The 21,263-nt window shown below is 34.4% G+C and overlaps 1 protein-coding gene and 1 long non-coding RNA gene across 2 annotated transcripts in view; one reads left to right on the top strand and one right to left on the bottom strand.

Annotated features, from left to right (window-relative positions):
- LOC140060355 (uncharacterized) overlaps window positions 1–18,231 on the bottom strand; it is a 50,920-nt gene extending 32,689 nt beyond the window's left edge. The window contains exon 1 of the mRNA XM_072106526.1: window positions 18,180–18,231. The gene's annotated coding sequence lies outside the window, so the exon portion shown is untranslated. The remainder of the gene's footprint in view (window positions 1–18,179) is intronic.
- Window positions 18,232–19,179: 948 nt separating this feature from the next.
- Window positions 19,180–21,260, top strand: LOC140060824 (uncharacterized). Its single transcript, XR_011847374.1, has 3 exons — window positions 19,180–19,332; window positions 19,879–19,945; window positions 20,074–21,260. It is a non-coding gene; the product is annotated as an uncharacterized lncRNA (long non-coding RNA).
- The last annotated feature ends 3 nt before the right edge of the window (window positions 21,261–21,263 follow it).

The following is a 21,263-nucleotide window of genomic DNA, read 5'->3' as shown; positions in this document are numbered from 1 at the left end:
ACATTCCAATCTCTCAGTCTCCCAGTGGTTTAACACAAGTACCGTAAATTTATGAGCTTAGGATAGTACTGCAATACTTTGACAATTATTGTAAATACGTATTAACCAATATTGGTCCCAATTTGAACTGCAAATCTCTTCCTGCGAGTGTGTACTGTTAGATATTATACAGATATTGCCTGCTTAGAGGTGAAATATAAGATTTGACATCCCCAAGGGAATGATATTATGTTCGAGGGAATATATAAAGTAATTCCCCGAGAACATAATATCATCCCGAGGGGATGTTAACTCTTATATTTCACAGATATAAAAGGCAATATCTGTTATATTACAATACATAGCCAACAACAAGTAAAATATCTCCTGGGTCGGGTGAAGCTAGGCTATAGGCCTCCTTTTTGTATTGTATGTATGTAAACAAGCCTGCCTAGACATCTTACCTTGCGAATAAAAATATACAGATAATTATTACTAATTATATATTCCATGGCAATAAAATATTCACAATAGCCCTAGGTCGTTTAAATTAACAGAAGAATTTCCATCAATTAAAGCCTACATTAATAATAATAATATTATAATCAGGTAGGCCTAATAAACAATTCGTTTTCTTCGAGCCGAATCACTGGATGTTCAGCGCTTACTAATTACTAGGATACTACCGTGAGTATTGACCAATCACAAACGGTGTTTCATCACATCTAGGGAGGACTAATAACAAATGAGGGCGCTATGTATGCATAACTTAAATAGTTTAGTTGATTAATTTCTTCAAGCAAGTTCCTTAGCGCAGCAGTTGAAGCATTGTCTTGTGATGGAGTGACAATCTCATCGCGAGTTCAAGACTCAAGATGACTTTTGATTATTTATCGCCGAACGCGACTGTTGTCACACGAAAATTACACAGTCAATATCATCGTACTTGAGAATTTGCTGGATTTTATATGTTTAAGGACAGGGACACGATAATTACGCGAAAATTACTCAGTCAATATCATCGTACTAGAAGATACAATTTTTGTTAACGCTGAAATTAATGTGTATTCGAGAACCATCTGTGGGCACGACCTACTGTAGATGATACGCGAGCCTACCTAACTATACAGACGAGTAGTTGGAACGTAATAATTGAGTAGGTTGTTGTCTTGTGGGCAATTCCATGATGAAGAGGCATTTTTTTCATCTTTTCAAATCAAATTAAAGATTAATTTGAGGCATGGCATCACAAAAGCGGCGCAGAGTCGCAACCTAAACTTTTGAGATATATAGCCTTGAAGTTCAGAATGTGAAAAACGGCCTAACCTACCCATTTTAAAATTTCAATAAAAAACGATACTATTCTAAAACACTTAACATATCAAACTCTTGTTCATGAAAAAATATCACAAGTATGTGTATTTTGCAATTATTTAAGTCATTTCCATTGAAAATCTATTAGGAAATTGTACTTTTGTTCACGAAAAATCAACGTTCTTTATGGCGCTTTGTAAACAAACCGGTAACCCGAATGACGTCATGTTTGGCACCTATCTGTTTGAAAATATATCAGCTAACATAATTTTAACAACCTAAGGCATTTTTGTTAATCTAGCCAATGGAAATTGGTTTTATTAAGGTGTTAGGTTGCTAAAATTTCTAACAAAAATTTGTAAATCCTTGACTGTGATTGGCTATAGAGAAAAATTACGCTCTCTAATTGGCTGACGCTTTTGTTTACGATTAAACTTCCACCGTAGTTTTTCGAATCAACGTTTCAACATTTTGTGAATATTTAGGACTTTATTCGTTATTTTTATCCATATATTAAAAAAAAATAACAAATATAATATTATGTACCACACAGTGATATATTTTCGACTAGTTTGCCGTTATTGAGGAGATAATAGTGAGTTTTGACAGAGAGTCTTGTCGCAGTGATCCAGTGGGCCAGGCCAGGCAAAGCTAATCGGCGTCGCTACTTCATTGTTGATTTTCTCAAAATAAAGATTTCTTGAGCTAGAAAGTGACTCGTATTTCGTGAGGTAATTTCCCGATTGATCGTAATCAAAATGGTACTGGGTATGGTCTACTAGTTTTTCTGCTCCCAACCAGTACATCCATTCATAGAAGCTTTGATGAAGTAAGCCTACCTGGTGGTGGCCATAGAACGGTCCCGAGATAACGACTATACTTCGGCTTTAGTCGATAGAAGATTGAATAAATTGTTAGAGATAGCGTATACGATGTTATGATTATGTGTAGATATGTGATTTGTTCTTTTTATTCAAATGATGTTATGTATTTAATAAATTTGTTATATCAATTAATTCAATTATCGTAGATTGCATATTATGCGATAAATATTATTTAATAAATGTTTGATATATTATTATTATTATATTAATAAAAAGATATTTGTTAGTATAAATTAAAAATATAGATATAAGGAAGAAAAGCAAAGAGATTATGGAGCGGCTGTACCAGAATATACAACACTAAGTATTGTAAAGTTAATATATTAAAAATTTAGGCGATCTTGTCAAAGGTCAAGCGCCTTCAGCCTGCCACGTTTCGATATTCAATATTGAACTTGACTTGAATAAAAAAAAAAAATCACATATCTACACATAATCATAACATCGTATACTCTATCTCTAACAATTTATTCAATCTTCTATCGACTAAAGCCGAAGTATAGTCGTTATCTCGGGACCGTTCTATTGCCACCACCAGGTAGGCTTACTTCATCAAAGCTTCTATGAATGGATGTACTGGTTGCCTCTTCAGTCAATGACTGGTCTCCCAGAGGGCCCAGTTGGTGATCAGTGGCTGTGATGTACTAATACACCGGGGTAACCCCCTACTCGTCTCGAAAGATGTACTAGGTTCTTTAAAGTGCACACGAGCTAGATGTGTACACTGGACCTACGGTTTATAGTCCTTATCCGAGAAGACTCGTTCTACCACCAGAAACATGGAGTGAGTGAGCCTCGAACCCCTGCCGATGTTATGTCTAGGTAATTATGGTTCCACTGTCTTAATCTAAAATAATATTATTTCCGACACTACGCCGATTTTGTGATCCCATGCCTCATTTATGTAGAAAAAGGATATATAAGAAATATTTTTCTATCTTCAAGATATGATATAGAAAATTTATTTCAAAAATTGACTACCAAAAATCTAACAAAAATGATAAATTTAAGAGATTTTCAAGTTCCAATAAAACATAAATAGTTTTATGTTACAAGATTAATTGCATGATATTTCAAATTAGTACATTGCATTTCTCAAAAAATAATCTGTTATGTAAAATGTAGTACCAATGCAAATCAAGCATTTGTATGTATCAGAATACAATTGTTGTTTCTTTTGAATATTTTTATTTATTAAATTATTAATATTTGAAAACTGTAATTCCGTAACCAATATGTGGTTACGGAATTACGTAATTCCGTAACCATTGTTTAACATAGGAAAGATGAAAAAATAGCTTTTCTGACTTAAACATAGCTACTGGCTCTGGTAGACTTGTGTTTTTGCTTAAAAAAAGATTAAACACTACAGTTTACTTAAAAACATGTTTTGTTTCAGTTGTTAGTATTAATATTTTATTACTTTTAATTTATTGTGATTTAAAAAAAATAACATTCATTTTATTTATTTGCATCAAACAATTATTACATTTACCATTAAACTTAAAATTAAACACAAATTGTAACAATTGTTTCACTGGTTGTTCATGACAATGTCTACCTGCATTATTTACAGGTTAACAATTGTGAATGGAGAACATTTTGGGTGACAATTACAGTTAAAGTCCTTTCATATGTTGTTAATGTCATTGCAAAACAAATAGTTGTATTTCATATTATCAACAGTTTTAAGTGCCAAGGATGATGGACCAACGTCCTGCCCTGGATGGACTATATTCAATATTTTATAGGACATAATGTTTTAAGGAACCACTACTAAAGGACATAGGGCATATTTATTTTGATAATTATTTCTGCAAATGCATTTAATGCAAAATATGTTATAATATAATTTTTTTAATTCCGTAACCTTAATGAAATAATAATAAAACAAGATTTTGCACAAAAAATTTAATTTTATTCATACCTAAATATGTTGAATGTGTATTTTGTAACATAAATAAGTATTGCAGCATAACTAGCTGGGCGAGTAATCCATAAATTAAAAATACATTTTTTTTATATCAAATTATGTTTTTATCATATTAATATTAGCTGTTATATAATAATACTTTATACAAATTTTAAGCTCATTTATCCTTATTAACAATTCTAAGTGGTTTTATTTTCTTATTAGTTATCCGCTCTTGGTAGAGCGGATAACTCCTTGTTATTGTATGGGATCAACATTTTTTGGTTATCCGCAACTTTACAAGTTGCGGATAACCCTTGTTATTGTAAATATCTTTTTTTTTCGTCTTTATTCTTCTTTCTTTCCCGGATTTTTGTGAGCAGCATATCCCATATTGCTTGTGAATATATCTTTTGTATAACTTTGTCATTATATGGACATTTACCTGAAGTTGTGCACCTCCATATTTTGAATGACGTCAGAGTTGCGCAACGTGACTTACGCGCGATTTTATGAATTTCAATGATTGATCATAGGATAAAAAATAAAAGTCATTTTGAATTGACACTTAGGCCCTGTTCAGACCCATGGCGTTAGACCGTTTTAGCGTACAACGTTACTATCAAGGTCACGTTACAAACCGCAGAGAAAAAAACGAGGTGTTCAGACCCATAGCGTACGATTATCGTTACAACGGAAGTACGTCATCCAGGTTGTTTCTAGTTGCATATTCATGTGCTCATACACACGTGTTCATCATTATTTCCACTGTATATAGGCCTAGATCTCAGCCCTACAATTATGACAAAATTTGCCGTAAATAAAACATACCTCAGCATTTATTTAAGAAAAATATAGTAAAGCCAAATTTCTGTTTCTATTGTTTTTATTTTGTAGTAAAAACACATTCTCCCCAGGCTCTTGTGTTACGAAAATAAAGCAGGCCTCGTAATGATGAAGAAAAATATTATTGTGATTAGTCTATCCAGTCCAGTCAAAGATATGTATATTCTTTGGTGAAAATAACCCTTAACTTGCTAATAAAAGAGACACAGCTCCCCCTTGTTTGTTTACTGATTTTTTTAGGAGTTAGGGGGTTTTCAGCATTAAACTTGTCCAGTCTAGTCTGCCTTGTATGAATGAGTGACTTGATGTCCCACGCTAGTTTTTAGCTTGAATGAAATGCGTGAATGGCTCTAGGCCTAGCTAGGCCTAAAAGCGGATGGGATCGTAGTCCCTATGTTTAAATACAAGGTGCATGTATTTATGTCATTTGTTAGAAAATATAATGGTAATCAGTTGATAGTAGTTTGTAGCCTTTGTAACAGTTGTATTTGTAGTGTAGTTAGGCCTTATTTATTCTGGCCTTTTTGTTATTGAAATCCATCTCACACATTGACGATACAAGATGTCAGCCTAGGTCAAACCTTGTTTCGCGTCATAACAGGAAACGTTCTGATTGGATACAACGTTGACTTACAGTAGCGTCGTACGCTAAAACGGTACTATCAACCGTTTTCCACTACAATGCTACAACCGTTGTACGACGCGTTGTACGCTAATCCCCAACTGTTCAGACACACATTCTTTTAGCGTCGTACGCTAAAACGGTCTAACGCCATGGGTCTGAACAGGGCCTTAGTGAAAATTTAAGTTATATCAAGGGCAAACTTTCTATGGATTAAAAATGGCATGTTTTACAAGAAGTTACGCGCGCACGCGCATTTAAAGTTTCAAAATGCGCAAAATTAATTTCTAATCAACTTTCTACGCTGATCATGACATTTTGAGCATGTCAAAATTTCCCATGCGCGCGGTGCGCACGTAGCGTTAACAAACAGATTTTTTCGTGTGATTTATGTTTTTTCAGCCTTTTCTCGTAATTTTACCAACTTTTAAACAATTTCGACTTAAAATCACGTCATACGAGCACGTTGATTTGGACCATTTGCGCGCGTTTTAGTTGAAAAAGTTACAATATATTGTCAAAATAATGCCTATTTTGAATCTATTATAGCTCTTCAGGATCAAAGGTGACCCCCAATTTTTTTAACTTATTATGCAAGAAGATAAATTGTAGATATGAATTCATGCAGAATCTTTACCACTTGGATGTTATGACGTCATCGTATGGCCACACGAATGTAAAATATAGAATTTTTTACTCTTTCGTTATTGCTCATCACATTAAAAAGAGCGCATCTCGCTTATACGTATTCCATTTCCTCAGATATTTTAATACTGTCTAGGTCAATCAACTATCTTTCGCATGAGTTAAAAATATTTTAATTTTTATGACGTCATCATGTCTAAAAATGTAAATAACGTGGGTAACCTTATTTCATCTTTACAGTAAATTTCAATCTGTTATAGGGCAATTTCACAGTAACCTAGGCCGCAAGTGTCTCACAGGGTCAAAAATTCAAAGTCCTTTTTTTACATATTTTTCAATTAATTTTGAAACATACTGGTTTATATTTAATAAAAAATAATATTATAAAGCTACAACTATCCGGACATTTTCACAGTAATAGTAGGAATTTAGTAACTGGAAGAATTTTATTGAAAAATTTGGAAATCAACATCTCAATATTTTTTATTATAACACAAAAGTCACTGCTTATTTGGCTAATATTTAATTACTAGTACAGAGTATCAATATAAAAAATATACTCGCGCTTTATATAAACATCATATGAGTGGAAAAATTGAATTTTTCTGAGAATTTTAACAATAAATGTTGAATAATTAGCAAACATTAGACTCAAATAAAAAATTTGTTGTATTATATAGCTACAAATACAATAAAACCAACTAATTGCCACTTCTACAGCTTACTGTGTTAAAATTTGTACTTTTTAAGCTTTACCATGATAAAAAGACTAAAATACCGCCTCGAAGCAGGTGCCGGTGACTCGTTAGTAATACTAAAAACACAGTTAAACAAGATTATTTTCACTTAAATAACAATGACACAAACAGATATAAATAAAATAACAATAACATTGTATCATAGTTGTTAAAAAATCAGCCATTTTACTTTGATCAAATATGTGTGTCGGAGTGGACATTATGTGAACACCATATTAGAGTGCATTACAGTGAATTACTTGGGTTTAGAAACATTATATGTACATTATATTAATTGTAGTATGTCAGCTTATAATTTTTGCTATGAATATTCAACTTTTTATATTATTAACATAAAAATTAATGGTAGTTTATGAGGTGTCGGAGTGGACATTTTTTTGGACGGACAGATTTCGATTCCCCGGCATTCAGCCAAATTGTCAGTTAAATATATTATTTAAGTTTTAACGTATGGTTAATCTTATTAGTGTTGTATATAGATGAAAAACAGTAGACTTGCTTACTTATTTGCTCTGGATATAAGCCAACGTGTCGGAGTGGACATTTTGGACGGACAGAATTACAATAATGAAAACAACAAAAAAGTTAAACATGTATACATTTCACACTCATTGTTTATACCTTATACGTTTGGGGGTAGATCAACCAATTTAAATGTACATAATTCATATAAATATATATACATACAAACAACAACAATGCATTTCATAAAAATGATTTTTTGCAATGAGACACTCAATTTTGTCTAAAAACATGACATCTTTGGCCGCTGTAACAAAAGTTTTCATCGTCGCTCAATAAAATTTTTTTTGTAGTTTGCCCATCAGGTGCTTTATCAAAAATTACAAACTAAATCAGACAACTACAACCTGATGAAGAGCTATTTGCTTATTTCTCAGTTATTACTGACGGCCTAGGTTACTGTGAAATTGCCCTATAGCTCATCAGAATAAACAGTAATAATCATGAATAAAACGTTTTCTAGAAGCTATTGGATTGTAGATACGAATTCATGTCAATATTTTGCTAATCAGATGTTTTGACGTCATTTATTATATGGCCAGTTGAATAACAAAAGTCGTATTTTCATATTTTGCGTCATAGTTCAGCATGTTTAAACGAGAGCGCATCTCACTTTTAAGTGCCCAAAATACTTCAAATTTGTAATAATGCAATTATTTAGATAATTATCTTCTAAAATTGTTATCTTTTATGTCAATTTGATGACGTCATCGTGTTAATAATTGGATTTAAAAGATGGGTCTCGTTATTTCGTCTATGCTACACTGTATATAACATAATTATACAGTTTATTCTGTAAATACTGTAATATGCTGTATGCTACAAAATAGGTACAATTCAGCACTGTAAACATTCTTAATTCATGTCATAGGATGGCATAACAATTGTCGAAGTTCATATAGTTTAAAGTATGTGCATGTTGCGTTTGCGCGGATAACCCGAACTCGTCAAAGTGACGAGTTCAAATCTAGTTTTCTGTATTAATCCGCTCATGGCGGATAACTCCTTGTAACTGTCCTGTTTCATCATCTTTTTTTTTCTGTATTCTTCTTTCTTTCTGTCATTTTTGTGCAGAGCGTATCTCTAAAACCTGTAAAGTTAACATTTCATAACTTTGTCAACATATGGGCATTCACGTGAAGTTGTGCTTTCCTATTTTTGAATGATGTCAGAGTTGCGCAACATGACTTATGCGCGTTTTTATGAATTTCGCGTATTTAACATAGATCGAAAACCATAAAACAATTTAAATTGAAACTTAGCAAAAGTATAATTTTTATCTTGCGCTAACTGTCTGTGGAAAAAAAATGGCATGTTTCACAGAATGTTACGCGCGCACGCACGTTTAAAATTTGAAAATGCGAAAATTCAATTTCTAATCAACTTTCTATGCGTTTCATGTCATTTTAAGCATGTCAAAAATTCCCAGGCGCGCGCAATTTTTTTACGTACACGTGCGCACGTAGCGCAAAAACACTTTTTTTTCGCGTGATTTATGTTTTTCCAGCCTTTTCTAGTAATTTTACAAACTTTTAAACAATTTCGACTTAAAATCACGTCATACGGGAACGTAGAATTGGATAATTTTCGCGAGTTTTTGATGAAAAAGTAAAAAAAATTGTCAAAATTATGCCTTTTTTTAAACAGTCGTAATTTCTAAACTGGACGGTCAATTTTTTGTGGATGACATATTCTTGAAGTTGATGAGTTATAGATATCGGATCATGTATTAATATGGCTAACCGGACATTGTGACGTCATCGTATGGCCACGCAAATATAAAATTTAGGATTTTTGTATCTTTCGTCGTAGCCCATCACATTTAATAGAGCGCATCTCTACTTATCCGTTTTCCATTTTCACCCCGATTTTGATATTGTCTAGATCAATCAACTATCTTTCGCATGAGTTAAAAATATTTTAATTTTTATTACGTCATCATGTCTAAAAACGTTAATAACGTGGGTCAATTATTTTCATCTTTACAGTAAATTTCAATCTGTTATAGCTCGTCAGAATAAAACGCGATAATCATGATTAAAACGTTTTCTGGAAGCTATTGGATTGTAGATACGAATTTATGTAAACATTTTGCCAATCGGATGTTGTGACGTCATCATATGACCAGTTAAATAAAAAAAGTCGTATTTTCATCTTTTGCGTAATAATTCATCACATTTAAAAGGGCACGCATCAATATTTTACGTATTTAAATTTCTTCTACACATTAATATGTTGTTGCCGAGATAATTTCCTTCCGAAATTGCTATCTTAGTGTTTCATTTTGATACCGTCGCTATGTTAAAAATTGGAATAAATGGCGGGTCCAGTCATTTCACCTATTCTACCCTGTATGTAATATGTATACAGATTATATTGTATAATAATGACACAAAATAACAGAATTCAGCAATAACAACATATCATATTCTTCAGTTCAGGTCATATTGCCATAATCTTTTTCTGTGTGCAATATTCTAACGTATGACGTCTACGTGGCCTTTGTCGTGCGGATAACTAACTCGTCAAAGTGACGAGTTACATGTCTAGTTCTTGTTTCCTTCCTTCCTTTTTGTGAGTCGCGTTTCTCTAAAATGTGTAAACATAACATTTCATAACTTTGACAGCATATGGGCATTTACGTGAAGTTGTGCACCTCCTATTTTTGAATGACGTCATAGTTGCGCAACGTGACTTACGCGCAATTTTATGAATTTCAATGATTGAACATAGATTAAAAACCAAAAGTCATTTAGTATTGACACTTTGACAAAATTTAAGTCATATCAGGGGCAAACTTTCTACGGATTAAAAATGGCATGTTTCACAAGAAGTTACGCGTGCACGCGCATTTAAAATTTCAAAATGCGCAAAATTAATTTCTAATCAACTTTTTACGCGTTTCATGTCATTTTGAGCATGTCAAAAATTCCCACGGGCGCGCAATTTTTTACGCGCGCGGTGCACACGTAGCGTTAAAAACATATTTTTTTCTCTTGAATTATATTTTTCAAGCCTTTCCTAGTAATTTTGAAAAAAATTTAGACCTTTTCCAGTTTAAATAACGCCATACGAACACGTTGAATTAGACAATTCGTGCGCGTTTTTTATGAAAAGGCTTAAAAAATAATCAAAATAATGTCTTTTTTTAAACAGTCATAGTTTCTAAAGTAAACCGTGAACCGTTTATTTTTATTACAAAATCTAGAAGTTGATGAGTTGTAGATATCGGATCATGCATCGATAAGGCTAAAAAAACATTGTAACGTAATCGTATGGCCACACGAATGTAAAATATAGGATTTTTGTCTCTTTCGTTATTGCTCATCACATTCAATGGAGCGCATCACGCTTATCTGTATTCCTTTTTCTCCTACATTTATATATTGTCTAGGTCAATCAACTTTCTTTAGCATGAGATAAAAATATTTTAATTTTTATAACGTCATCATGCCTAAAAATTTTAATTACGTGGGTCATTAATTTCATCTTTAGAGTAAATTTTAATCTGTAATAGCTCGTAAGAAAAAAATGTGATAATCACGATTAAAACGTTTTCTGGAAGCTATTGGATTGTAGATACGAAATCATGTGAACTTTTCGCCAATCGGATGTTGTGACGTCATCATATGGCCAGTTAAATAAAAAAAAGTCGTATTTTCATATTTTGCGTCATAGTTCATTACATTTAAAAGAGCACGCATTAATATTTCACGTATTAAAATTTCTTCTACACGTTAATATGTTGTTGCCGAGATAATTTCCTTCCGAAATTGCTACCTTCGCGTTTCATTTTAAAACCGTCAACATGTTAAAAATTGCAATAAATAGCGGGTCCCGTAATTTCACCTATTCTACACTGTATGTGATATGTATACAGATTATACCGTGTATACTATATGACACAAAATAACAGAATTCAGCAATAACAACATATCATATTCTTCAGTTCATGTCATAATGCCATAATCTTTTTCTGTGTGCAATATCCCAACGTATGACGTGCACGTGGCGTTTGTCGTGCGGATAACTAACTCGTCAAAGTGACGAGTTTCATGTCTAGTTATTATATTGTGTTTTTCCATTAAAATTTAACTTAGGAACCTAATAATTTCAGAAGTAATTCCATAACTGTAATTCCGTAACCAGACCAGTTATAGAAATTTTAATATTTATCAAAAACTATATTATACATGTTATTACATTAGGTTAACCACCTACTGTAACTACTGAAAAAAAAGTCTTCCTGGTTTTTATGCAAGAATTTTGCCAAATTTTGTATTTGACGATATTAAGGGAAATTCATGTTTTTTTTCGTCTTGATTTCCGTTCCAAATCTTTGATTTATGTACAATTAACCAAAAATTTTATTAAAATATCATGCCTGTACCTGAGCTTTAAAATCTAAAATACAATTCACAGGGATATTGATGAATATTTAGGGTAAAAATGTGGGAGTATTTTTTCGTAATTTCGTAACCATACATATTTTATGAAATTATTTAAAATTATGGGAGGTTTTTTAAAAAAATTTTTTATTGAAGAGGTTATTGTAGGTTCACTAGCTATAAAACTATAATTTTTTTTTTTAATCTGCATCGGTGGCGGCAGGATCTTCCCGACGCGGGGGCTACATTCCCCGACGAGGGGGCTATGCGAACGAAGCGAGCATCACTAGGCTGGGGGCCAGGGGGCCGCCAAGGGCCCCCGGTGGGGGTGGGGGGGGGGGCGAATCCCCCGGAAGCAACGCGTTCTAGCGTCATTTGAGGTCATTTTAATAAGATTTAGGGTAGCCATTTTTTCCATTTTTTATAATGCATAAATAAAATACTGCGTGCAAAAAAACGATGCGCGATGACTGTTTCCATCCATATTTTTCAATTTAAAAAATAAAAGTTCAAAGAAAATTTAGAAAAATAGAGTTGGAGGTCCCGGAAATTGGACTTAATATACTTCAAAACATGAAAAAAAATATATAAGTCCCTATCATGGTTGTGACTGAGCTAAGAAATGTTTGAAAAATAGAGATGTTAGGTCCCGGAAAATGCACTTCTTGTACTTCGAAATATGACCAGCTTTATTGTTGGGGCTGAGCTAAGAAACTGTTTAAAACTAGAGCTGCAGGTCTTCAAAAAATTGCATTTTATACTTTGGAAACATCAGGCCTAGAGGCTTAAAAAACGCAAGCGTAGAGCTTTTTCAGTCGGGGAAATAAGTTTATTCCTCCCAAGTGTATGCGTGCGTACTATCTGGACTTCCGAGTGGTGAGAAATTCATGACATACAGGACATTGAAAATGTAATAACTTAGCTATAATAAGATGTTGGCTAAGCGAAAATAGCATGTTTTTTTGTTTAGTAATGGATGAAAAATTTATTTTAGGTGCCCCACGGTACAGAAGGTTACTTGTAAATTAAACAATTGGTGAACATACGAACAATTAACATAATTCGTTTTTGCTGTAGTGTAGCGTACGTCGACGCAGTACACGACGTAACCGTCAGTAAACTTCGCCTGGAAAATAACAACAGTACACATTTTGGTCCCTGGATGGAACATGATATCACGCGTCTCAACCCAACGTTGAACGATTCGTACAAAGGGACCGCCAGACAAGTGCGAACCTAGCTATTGTTTAGTAGTAAGTTAGATCGCTGGCAATAATGAATGCATATAAAGTGCATAATATCACTCTGACGTACTCTCACGGTCAATGAAACGTCGCGGTTTTCTAGGCGCTGAAGCTAGCTACGAAGTGAACGCGAACGCTTTTTACTGTATATTATATTCCCCGACAAAAAGTACCCGTGTTCCCTTCGGTAACCATCGGTAAACTTCGCCTGGAAAATAACTACATTACACATTATGGTCCCTGTATGGAACTTGATATCACGCGTCTCGACCCAACGTTGAACGATTCGTACAAAGGGATACCGCCAGACAAGTGCGTACCTAGCTAATGTTTAGTAGTAAGTTAGATCGCTGGCAATAAATGAATGCATAAAAGTGCATAATAGCCCTCTGACGTACTCTCACGGTCAATGGAACGTCGTGGTTTTCTAGGCGCTGAAGCATGAAGTGAACGCGAACGTTTTTTACTGTATATTATATTCCCCGACAAAAGGTACCCGTGTTCCCCGACGGGGGGGCTAGGCTCCCCGACGAGGGGGCTAGAGCCCCCGTAGCCCCCCCCCGCTGGCGCCACCACTGCATCCAAGTATTAAAGGTACAAGGAATTGAATTATCAAATTATGGAAAAAGTGTAATTCCGTAACCATGGAATTGCACTTGTGTTGTTTTTAACTTTTATTCAATCAAAATTTGTGATTACAAATAAAACATGACTGCATGCAAAAATGTTAGGCCTATCTACTGCAGCCTCACCGGCCTGATGCGATACATGTGTGATCGGCGTCAGGCCTTTATCAGGACAACATGTGCAGCCTTGCCTGGATCAAGTTTTTTATCAAACAATACAGTATAAAAGAATAAATCGTTTTGTTTGTGTGTTTTATTTGTTTCGTTCGTTTCGTTTTCAATTTATATTCTTCGTCATGCAGTATGTTTGTTGTTTTGCACAGGAGATATTTAAGTCATACAAAACAAGTAATATGCAACCTAAATATTGCACGTGTAACGGTAACACCACAATTAATTGTAACGATAAAACCTTCCGAAACGTTAATAGTGGAATATGAATTATTAATATAATGCACAGTAGCTTTTATCCGATCTCTCCATGTTGGCTTTTTTGCTCCACTCTCGCATTGTAAGTTATGAGATGCTGATTTCTTCTTCACGGGTGACTTCTTCGCATGTAATTTTTGTTTTGAGCTGAACCTTAACCGTAAATTAAACGGAAGCATTGCTGCGTTTTCATGCATCACAAGTGCCTGAGGATAGAAAAGGAAAAATTACCAATTTATACGAAAAATATTGGAAGATATTACCAATGCTGATGATGATGATCCATACATAAATTGCTTAATTATTTTGTATAATTATCATTCAACATGAACTTTGTAATGTATGATACAATTAACATTTAGTTTATTAAATACTACTAGGCCTAGTAATAAAATATAGTACATTTGTTATCATTGTTTATTTTAAATAAAGTCAGTTAAAAAGTCACATCCAAATCTCTAACTTTACCTGGCTGTTTTTTTAGGCCTAGGCCTATAATTAGACTAGCCTAGGCCTAGGTATCGTGTTCAGTTACATGTTGAATTTGGTACCATAATTACAAGTTAGGCTAGGCCTAGGCCTATGCAGTTTTTATAGAAATATAACTTAGGGCCTAGCTAGTCGTTAGTATTTAAAAGTAATTCACAAGTGTACCACATATATTTTAGAAGTTTGTTGCAAAAGAATTAGGGAATTATAGGTAGGCTACCGCCGTAACATGAAAACGAAACACAAAATTTGCTAGGCCTCTAAGAGGCCTAGCCTAGCCTGTTGGTGTTCAGTTTACGTCGTGATGTGGTTTCATTCGTAATCATGATATTCACCAGGTATGACGTGTTTATAGGAATATACATCATCATATACTGTATATATCATTTAAATTTAAAATTAGTTTACATATATTGCATCTTGTTTTAGAGTTCGATGCGGAAGAATTGGATAAATAAGCTAATAATTGTGGAACCCCGAAACCCGTAACATTAACACCAAACAAAATGGCGTTACTGTATGTAAAAACATCACATACAAACCCCAAATTATATAGATTAAATTCCACAATTGATTTGAAACTTTTCATAACTATTTTAGGAAACATATTACTAAAAATAACAATACAATTGATGTCTGTAAAAGTAACTTACCTACGATATTTCGACGAACTGTTGTTCACGCCGTAACAAATTAACTCCGTAACAACCTGTAACACGAAAATTTATCGTCTGCTGTGTTTACCTCTGGAAGGTCAGATGAAGTTCGAGAGGTCGGCGAATAACGCTTCGCACCACTGGGGGCGTCATAGAACCTCGTGATTTTTATTTCTGAACAGGTGATGGCATTTTTCAAGCGGGGAGAGTTTCACGGCGTAACGAAAATCGAGAACACGACATGCATAACAAAAGTATGAATAATCGTTTATTTGTTTTTAAAACTTATGATTATTCATCAAAACTGTTTTTAGTGTATTTGTTGTAAACTCGTGCTTTATAAAACATAGTTATACAGTTTCCCTATAGCCTTGGTTTGTTGTAGTTCCCTTTTAAATAGTAGATTTACCACGTAACATTTTGAAACACGAAATGTTACGTCGTTATGCCTCACTTTCAAGGTCGATATTATCCGTGCGTAAAGTAATACAAAAGAAACTCGTACACAGCCTACTAAATATTCACTACTTTATACTTTTAACGTGAACAGATGTTATCTTCTTTAATAATAAACACAGAATAGTATAATGGAACATACTACATAAAAATGTCACACATTTTGTGCTATATTACAGGTAACACCACAATGTTTTTGGCTAATATTTTTATTTTTGATCATTTTATAATGTTCTCCATTTATACCATAATCAAATCAAATAAACACAAATTGATAGTAATCTACCAATTAAAACAAGAAACACACTACATCATGTTGGTACACAAATTTCCTATTTGCTCCCTCATTAAAATAATCACCCACATATCTACCAGGCCTAGGCTATACTAAAGGTAGCGGGACGATTCGGCCCTGAGACGATTCGGCACACTTAAATTTATCGGCTTTGATATGCATTTTATAAGCATAAAATAAGCTTTTTTCCTCAAACTTTATTTTCAGAGAGACTATGGGGTAGTATTACTAGGGATAAAGATGCAATAAAGCAAACATTTTGAAAACATTGTCGAAAATGATCATTTTTAAGTCACACGAAACAAGTTACGCCCTCTGTTGGCCGCTTGGCGATTTTTATGAAATAAACAAGGTTTTCGAAGTAATAAATTGAACATAAAATTAGGCCTACGTTTTTTTAGTAATTTATTATAGATTAGCCTATATCAACATTGTTTTCAATATTAATTATAAAATACGGATTGTGAAACAACTTTAAAAACATGATAAAAATACCAAAAAAATGAATATGAATTTGGTCTAAAGTGAGACGTTCCGGCCCACAAAGTGGGATTTTTCGGCCCAAAAGTGGGCCGAATCGTCCCACCAAAAGTGGTCTAAGGGCTGAATCGTCCTGGAACCGTACTATACTATAGCCGGCGCTAGTTCCGTTTCGCACCTGTCGTTTATTTCAACTCAAAATTGGTTAAGTAACTTTATCGTGAGTACCACACCTTAGAATTAGGCCTCAAAAATACTATTACGAAGGAGATCACACAAAAAGTAAAAAATAAATCCTTTAAATTGATGAATTTACAGACGTGTTTCTCGCACATCGGTTCGTGAATTTCGCATACTCCATGTTCAATGTTGTTGTTTATATGGAGCGCCAAAAGAGCAATCATAATAGAGGGCTAAAAACTCGGTAAATTGCGTATATTTAATGCATTTATTGGTGAAAATTACGTTCAATTTTGTCAATGTAACAAAAATTTTACTGTTGATATGATACTGTACATGGTTTTTGCAGGAACTTTTAGGAATGAAAATCGACAAATTCATCATCATATTACATGTACTGTATGGGTATACCTGATCTAAATAATATTCCTCTTATAGTCTTAGTCTTACTCTAATAGTCTTAGGCCTAGGGTTGGTTGCTATTTGAAAACAGCAAATTATTAGCTGTAAAATGTTACATACAGCATTTTTATTGACAAAATATATTAAAATTAAACATGTATTTCAAGAATTCCACTGAGGTTTTAACCATCTATTGTTGTTGCTCTTTTGGCGCTCCATAGAAACGAAAATATTGAACTTCGAGTAGGCCTAGGCCTATGCTAAATTCGCGAACGGTATGCGAGAAACATGTCTGTAAAATCATCAATTTAAGCCTTAAGGATTTATTTGTTACTTTTTATGTGATTCTTCTTCATAAAAGTACTTATGAGGCCCAATTTTAAGGTGTGGTATTCACAATAAGTTGCTTAACAATTTAGAGTCAAAAGGAAGTCGAAATAAAAACAGGTGCGAAACGGAACTAGCGCCGATTATTCTTCATAAAAGTACTTATGAGGCCCAATTTTAAGGTGTGGTATTCACAATAAGTTGCTTAACAGTTTGGAGTCAAAAGGAAGTCGAAATAAAAACAGGTGCGAAACGGAACTAGCGCCCTATAGCCTACTAGCTAGGCCCTAGCTAGAAAAGCTTTAGCCTAGCTAGGCCTATATTATGCTAGGCTAAATCCTCTGCTGCTCTATTAGGCCTAGCTAGTAGGCCTCCTTTTTGCTAGAGACTAGGGCCGGCCCTAGGCTAGCTACGCCAGTAGAGACTACTACTAGGCCTAGGGCCTAGGCAACCCACTTGTAACTTACTAGCTAGGCCTAGCTAGGCTAGGCTAGCTGGCCTTTTTCTTCTACGTGGCACAACGGGATAAGAAGCTCCTTCTATCACTCTGTATGTACTGTATTACTATTAGGGGTATTAGTACCCAAAACACACTTCTTCCAAGCCGGCCGGGCACACACAGCAGCAAAGCAATTTGAGTATAGTCTAGGCGTAGGTAGCGCAGGCCTAGAGAGTGTACAAACAACAGTATTATCAAAGAATATAAATAGGTAAATTATATTTACTTATTTCGTCGTCATTCTTCGAACAAAATACCCGGATGAACACACATAGAGAGAGAGATGATCGGCGGTGACTACTTCTTCGCATGCAGCTAAAGTAAAATGACGTTACGTTAAAGTGGGTCGTCATGCATATTAATGAGGCAAACTTGCTGAGCGTGTTTTCCACCACGCGCGACGCGAGATTTATCGAAACTCCTCCTGAGCCATCGACTGACGATCATATTTTTAACAATTAAAATCACGGCATATACAATTATAATATAATTGTTTTCACTGCTGAGGATAATAAATAATATATTTAATTTTAACATAACAGGAAAGCCTAGATACTTCCAGTGCGAATAAAAAATAATAACAATAATGTACAGTATTACTATTAGTACATTATGTATTTTCAGATGTTGCAAGACATGAGATCCGAAATAGGCTAGGCCTAGTGGTAGCGCAGTGCATACCTCTAGGAAGGGTGGGTGGGAAGTGTATTAGCCATCGTGCAGATGTACACTAACCCAGCATTATGCTGGGTTAGTGTACATCTGCACGTGCTGGGTTAGTGTACATCTGCACGATGCCACGCGGTAACGATGAAGGAGGATATGGATGGCCTGATAGTGTGTAGTGTACTAATAAACTACTACTCAAATATACTGTATTTTACTTTAGTTAGGCCGCTAGTGAGTAGGTAGTATCATAGAAAATATTTCTAGGCATAGGCATCTAAGCCAAATGGGTCAAATAAACAACTATATTTAATCTGCTTCTTTGTTATCAGGAACAATATCGGAATAATTTTATTTTCCGTACCACCGATCGCAGATCGCACCATCATTTATCACTGAAAACATTTTATAAAATCAAAGATTGTATAGCGCCGCTACGCGCTTATTTGGTACAAGCAGAGACAAACATATACCTTTTGCATATGCATGAGACTCTGTGACGACACGCTTTAACGTGACGTCATTTTACTTTAGCTGCATGCGAAGAAGTAGTTGTTTCGTTGGAGAAAGGAATTAACGCCCTCTACAAAGTTGTGGTTTTACAGTAATACACGTGAGAAGACTGCATACTTTTCTGAGAAAACGTGAAAACATTAAGAGAAATAATTGAGTAAATTAACGCCGTTGTTTAAGAGTATTTTAAGAAACGATCGGTGAGTTAATCTATTTTATTGTATTAAACGTGATTATAAAGGTATTAGTTATATTAGAACGATTTAAATGCCGAAATCATAGTATATAAATACGGTAACAGTATAGATAGTTAGTGAACTTAAAGTTTGAAAGGAAATTACTACGGTATGTTTAATTACTTAATCAACATTATAGCTTATGGTTGAACTAAGTTGTGGATTGAATGATACGGCATCTGTATTAATAATGCAAAGTTAGTTGTAGATGTTTAAGAACATTATATTATTGGAACTATATTCTATCAGTGTATTAATGTAAGAGTAAAATGTTAGTAATGTTCTACACAAGTACATAACGCGGATTGATATCATTTTGAGTTTCTATTGTGCTGAGGTTGGGGTTCGGCTCGTGAATGTTGATTAATGGTATTTTGGGGTTAGAAGTTTCTGAGTGTAGAAAGATAAGAAGAGATTTTATTACTTTGATTTGATCTACTTTTATTAGTTTTGAGCTTACAATTTTACGGAATGATTTAACATGTATAAACGTTCTTGTGTTTTTTTTAGGTGATATTTAACATTTCAATGTTCAAGCTGTTGAGTAATTTGAGTTGAGTTTTGGATGTCGAAAAGTGTAAGTTTAAGTATACACTTTGATCATGAGCTGAACTTTAATTTTAATTATCAATAGCTTAGATTATACATTTGTTACTGAGTTAAACGTTCTAGGATTTAGGTATAGTATTGTATTTTTATTGATAGGTTCGAACAACCTACTTGAGATAATCAGTTGGGACACAATAAATCCAGTATTCAAGTCAATCTGAGTTCACGAGTTTTTTATCAGTTTGAATATCGAAACATTCGAACACTTGGCAAGATTGTCAACGCACAGAGATGGAGGATGCAAAAAGGCACAGACGGAGGAGAGAACGGAGCTTTAAAACAAAGGCAGAGGAGATGAAAACATCGGTACACGCAAATCATCCACCGGAGTTATTAAAAGATTTGTATGAAGAGTTGGACGAGTCATTCCAAAATTTAAAGATTGCGCACGAGAAGATACTAGATCTGACTGAGGCTGACAAAGAAGCGGAAGAAGACGCATGGATGCTACCACGGATAGACGTTCATAGCGCGATCAGACTACTCTTTTATAAACATAGAAAAGATCAAGAAGAGGCGGTACAAAAGGACTCCAAAGACGGAATGAGACAAACCGAAACACATAAAATTGAGCTAAAGAAAATGGAGTTGCCGAAATTCAATGGGGACATAAAGAAGACATACACGAGGTTTAAGACTGACTTTAAGAAATTTGTGGAAAAGGCTACACATCCAGAGCAGTTGCCTTTCAGACTCCGGTCTTGTTTAGGTAACGAGGTGAATAAAGTTGTACAAGCAGGAAGACGATTATGAGCAAATGTGGACCCTACTAGACGAGAAATATGGCGATAGACACAAGCTGGTCAATGCGCTCATAGGGGACATTCTGAAGCAAAATCCTTTAAAGGAAGGAGAAGAGAAACAATTTGTTGAGTTCATAGATCTAATTTCAGCATGCCATCGAAATCTGAAGCGGATGGCAATAGAGCACGAGATGAACAATACCAGAGTAATAAGTGAAATTGAGAGTAGGTTACCCGACGATCAAAAGAGAAGATGGGTCAGACTAATACATGATCCTCAATCGAAGGGTAAAATAGAAAAAGACGGTAAACTGAAGATTCTTTTGGACTATCTAGAAGAAGAAGCCAAAAGTTTGAAATATATGATGACTAGCTTACACGAAACTAATCAGAGACCAAAACAGCATCGCAGCATTGTCAATACGGTATTTACAGAGAAGCCCACAGATATTGCTGCTTGTATCTTACATGACAATGCTAAACACCAAACGCAAGACTGCAAAGGTTTTAAGGCCATGTCAATGCAAGAACGAATAGAGGTCA

This window comes from Antedon mediterranea, chromosome 10 (genome assembly GCF_964355755.1).
Source record: "Antedon mediterranea chromosome 10, ecAntMedi1.1, whole genome shotgun sequence".
Lineage (NCBI taxonomy): Eukaryota > Metazoa > Echinodermata > Crinoidea > Comatulida > Antedonidae > Antedon > Antedon mediterranea.
The sequence above is the reverse complement of the archived record's forward strand: the minus strand, read 5'-3'. Positions and strand labels throughout refer to the sequence as shown.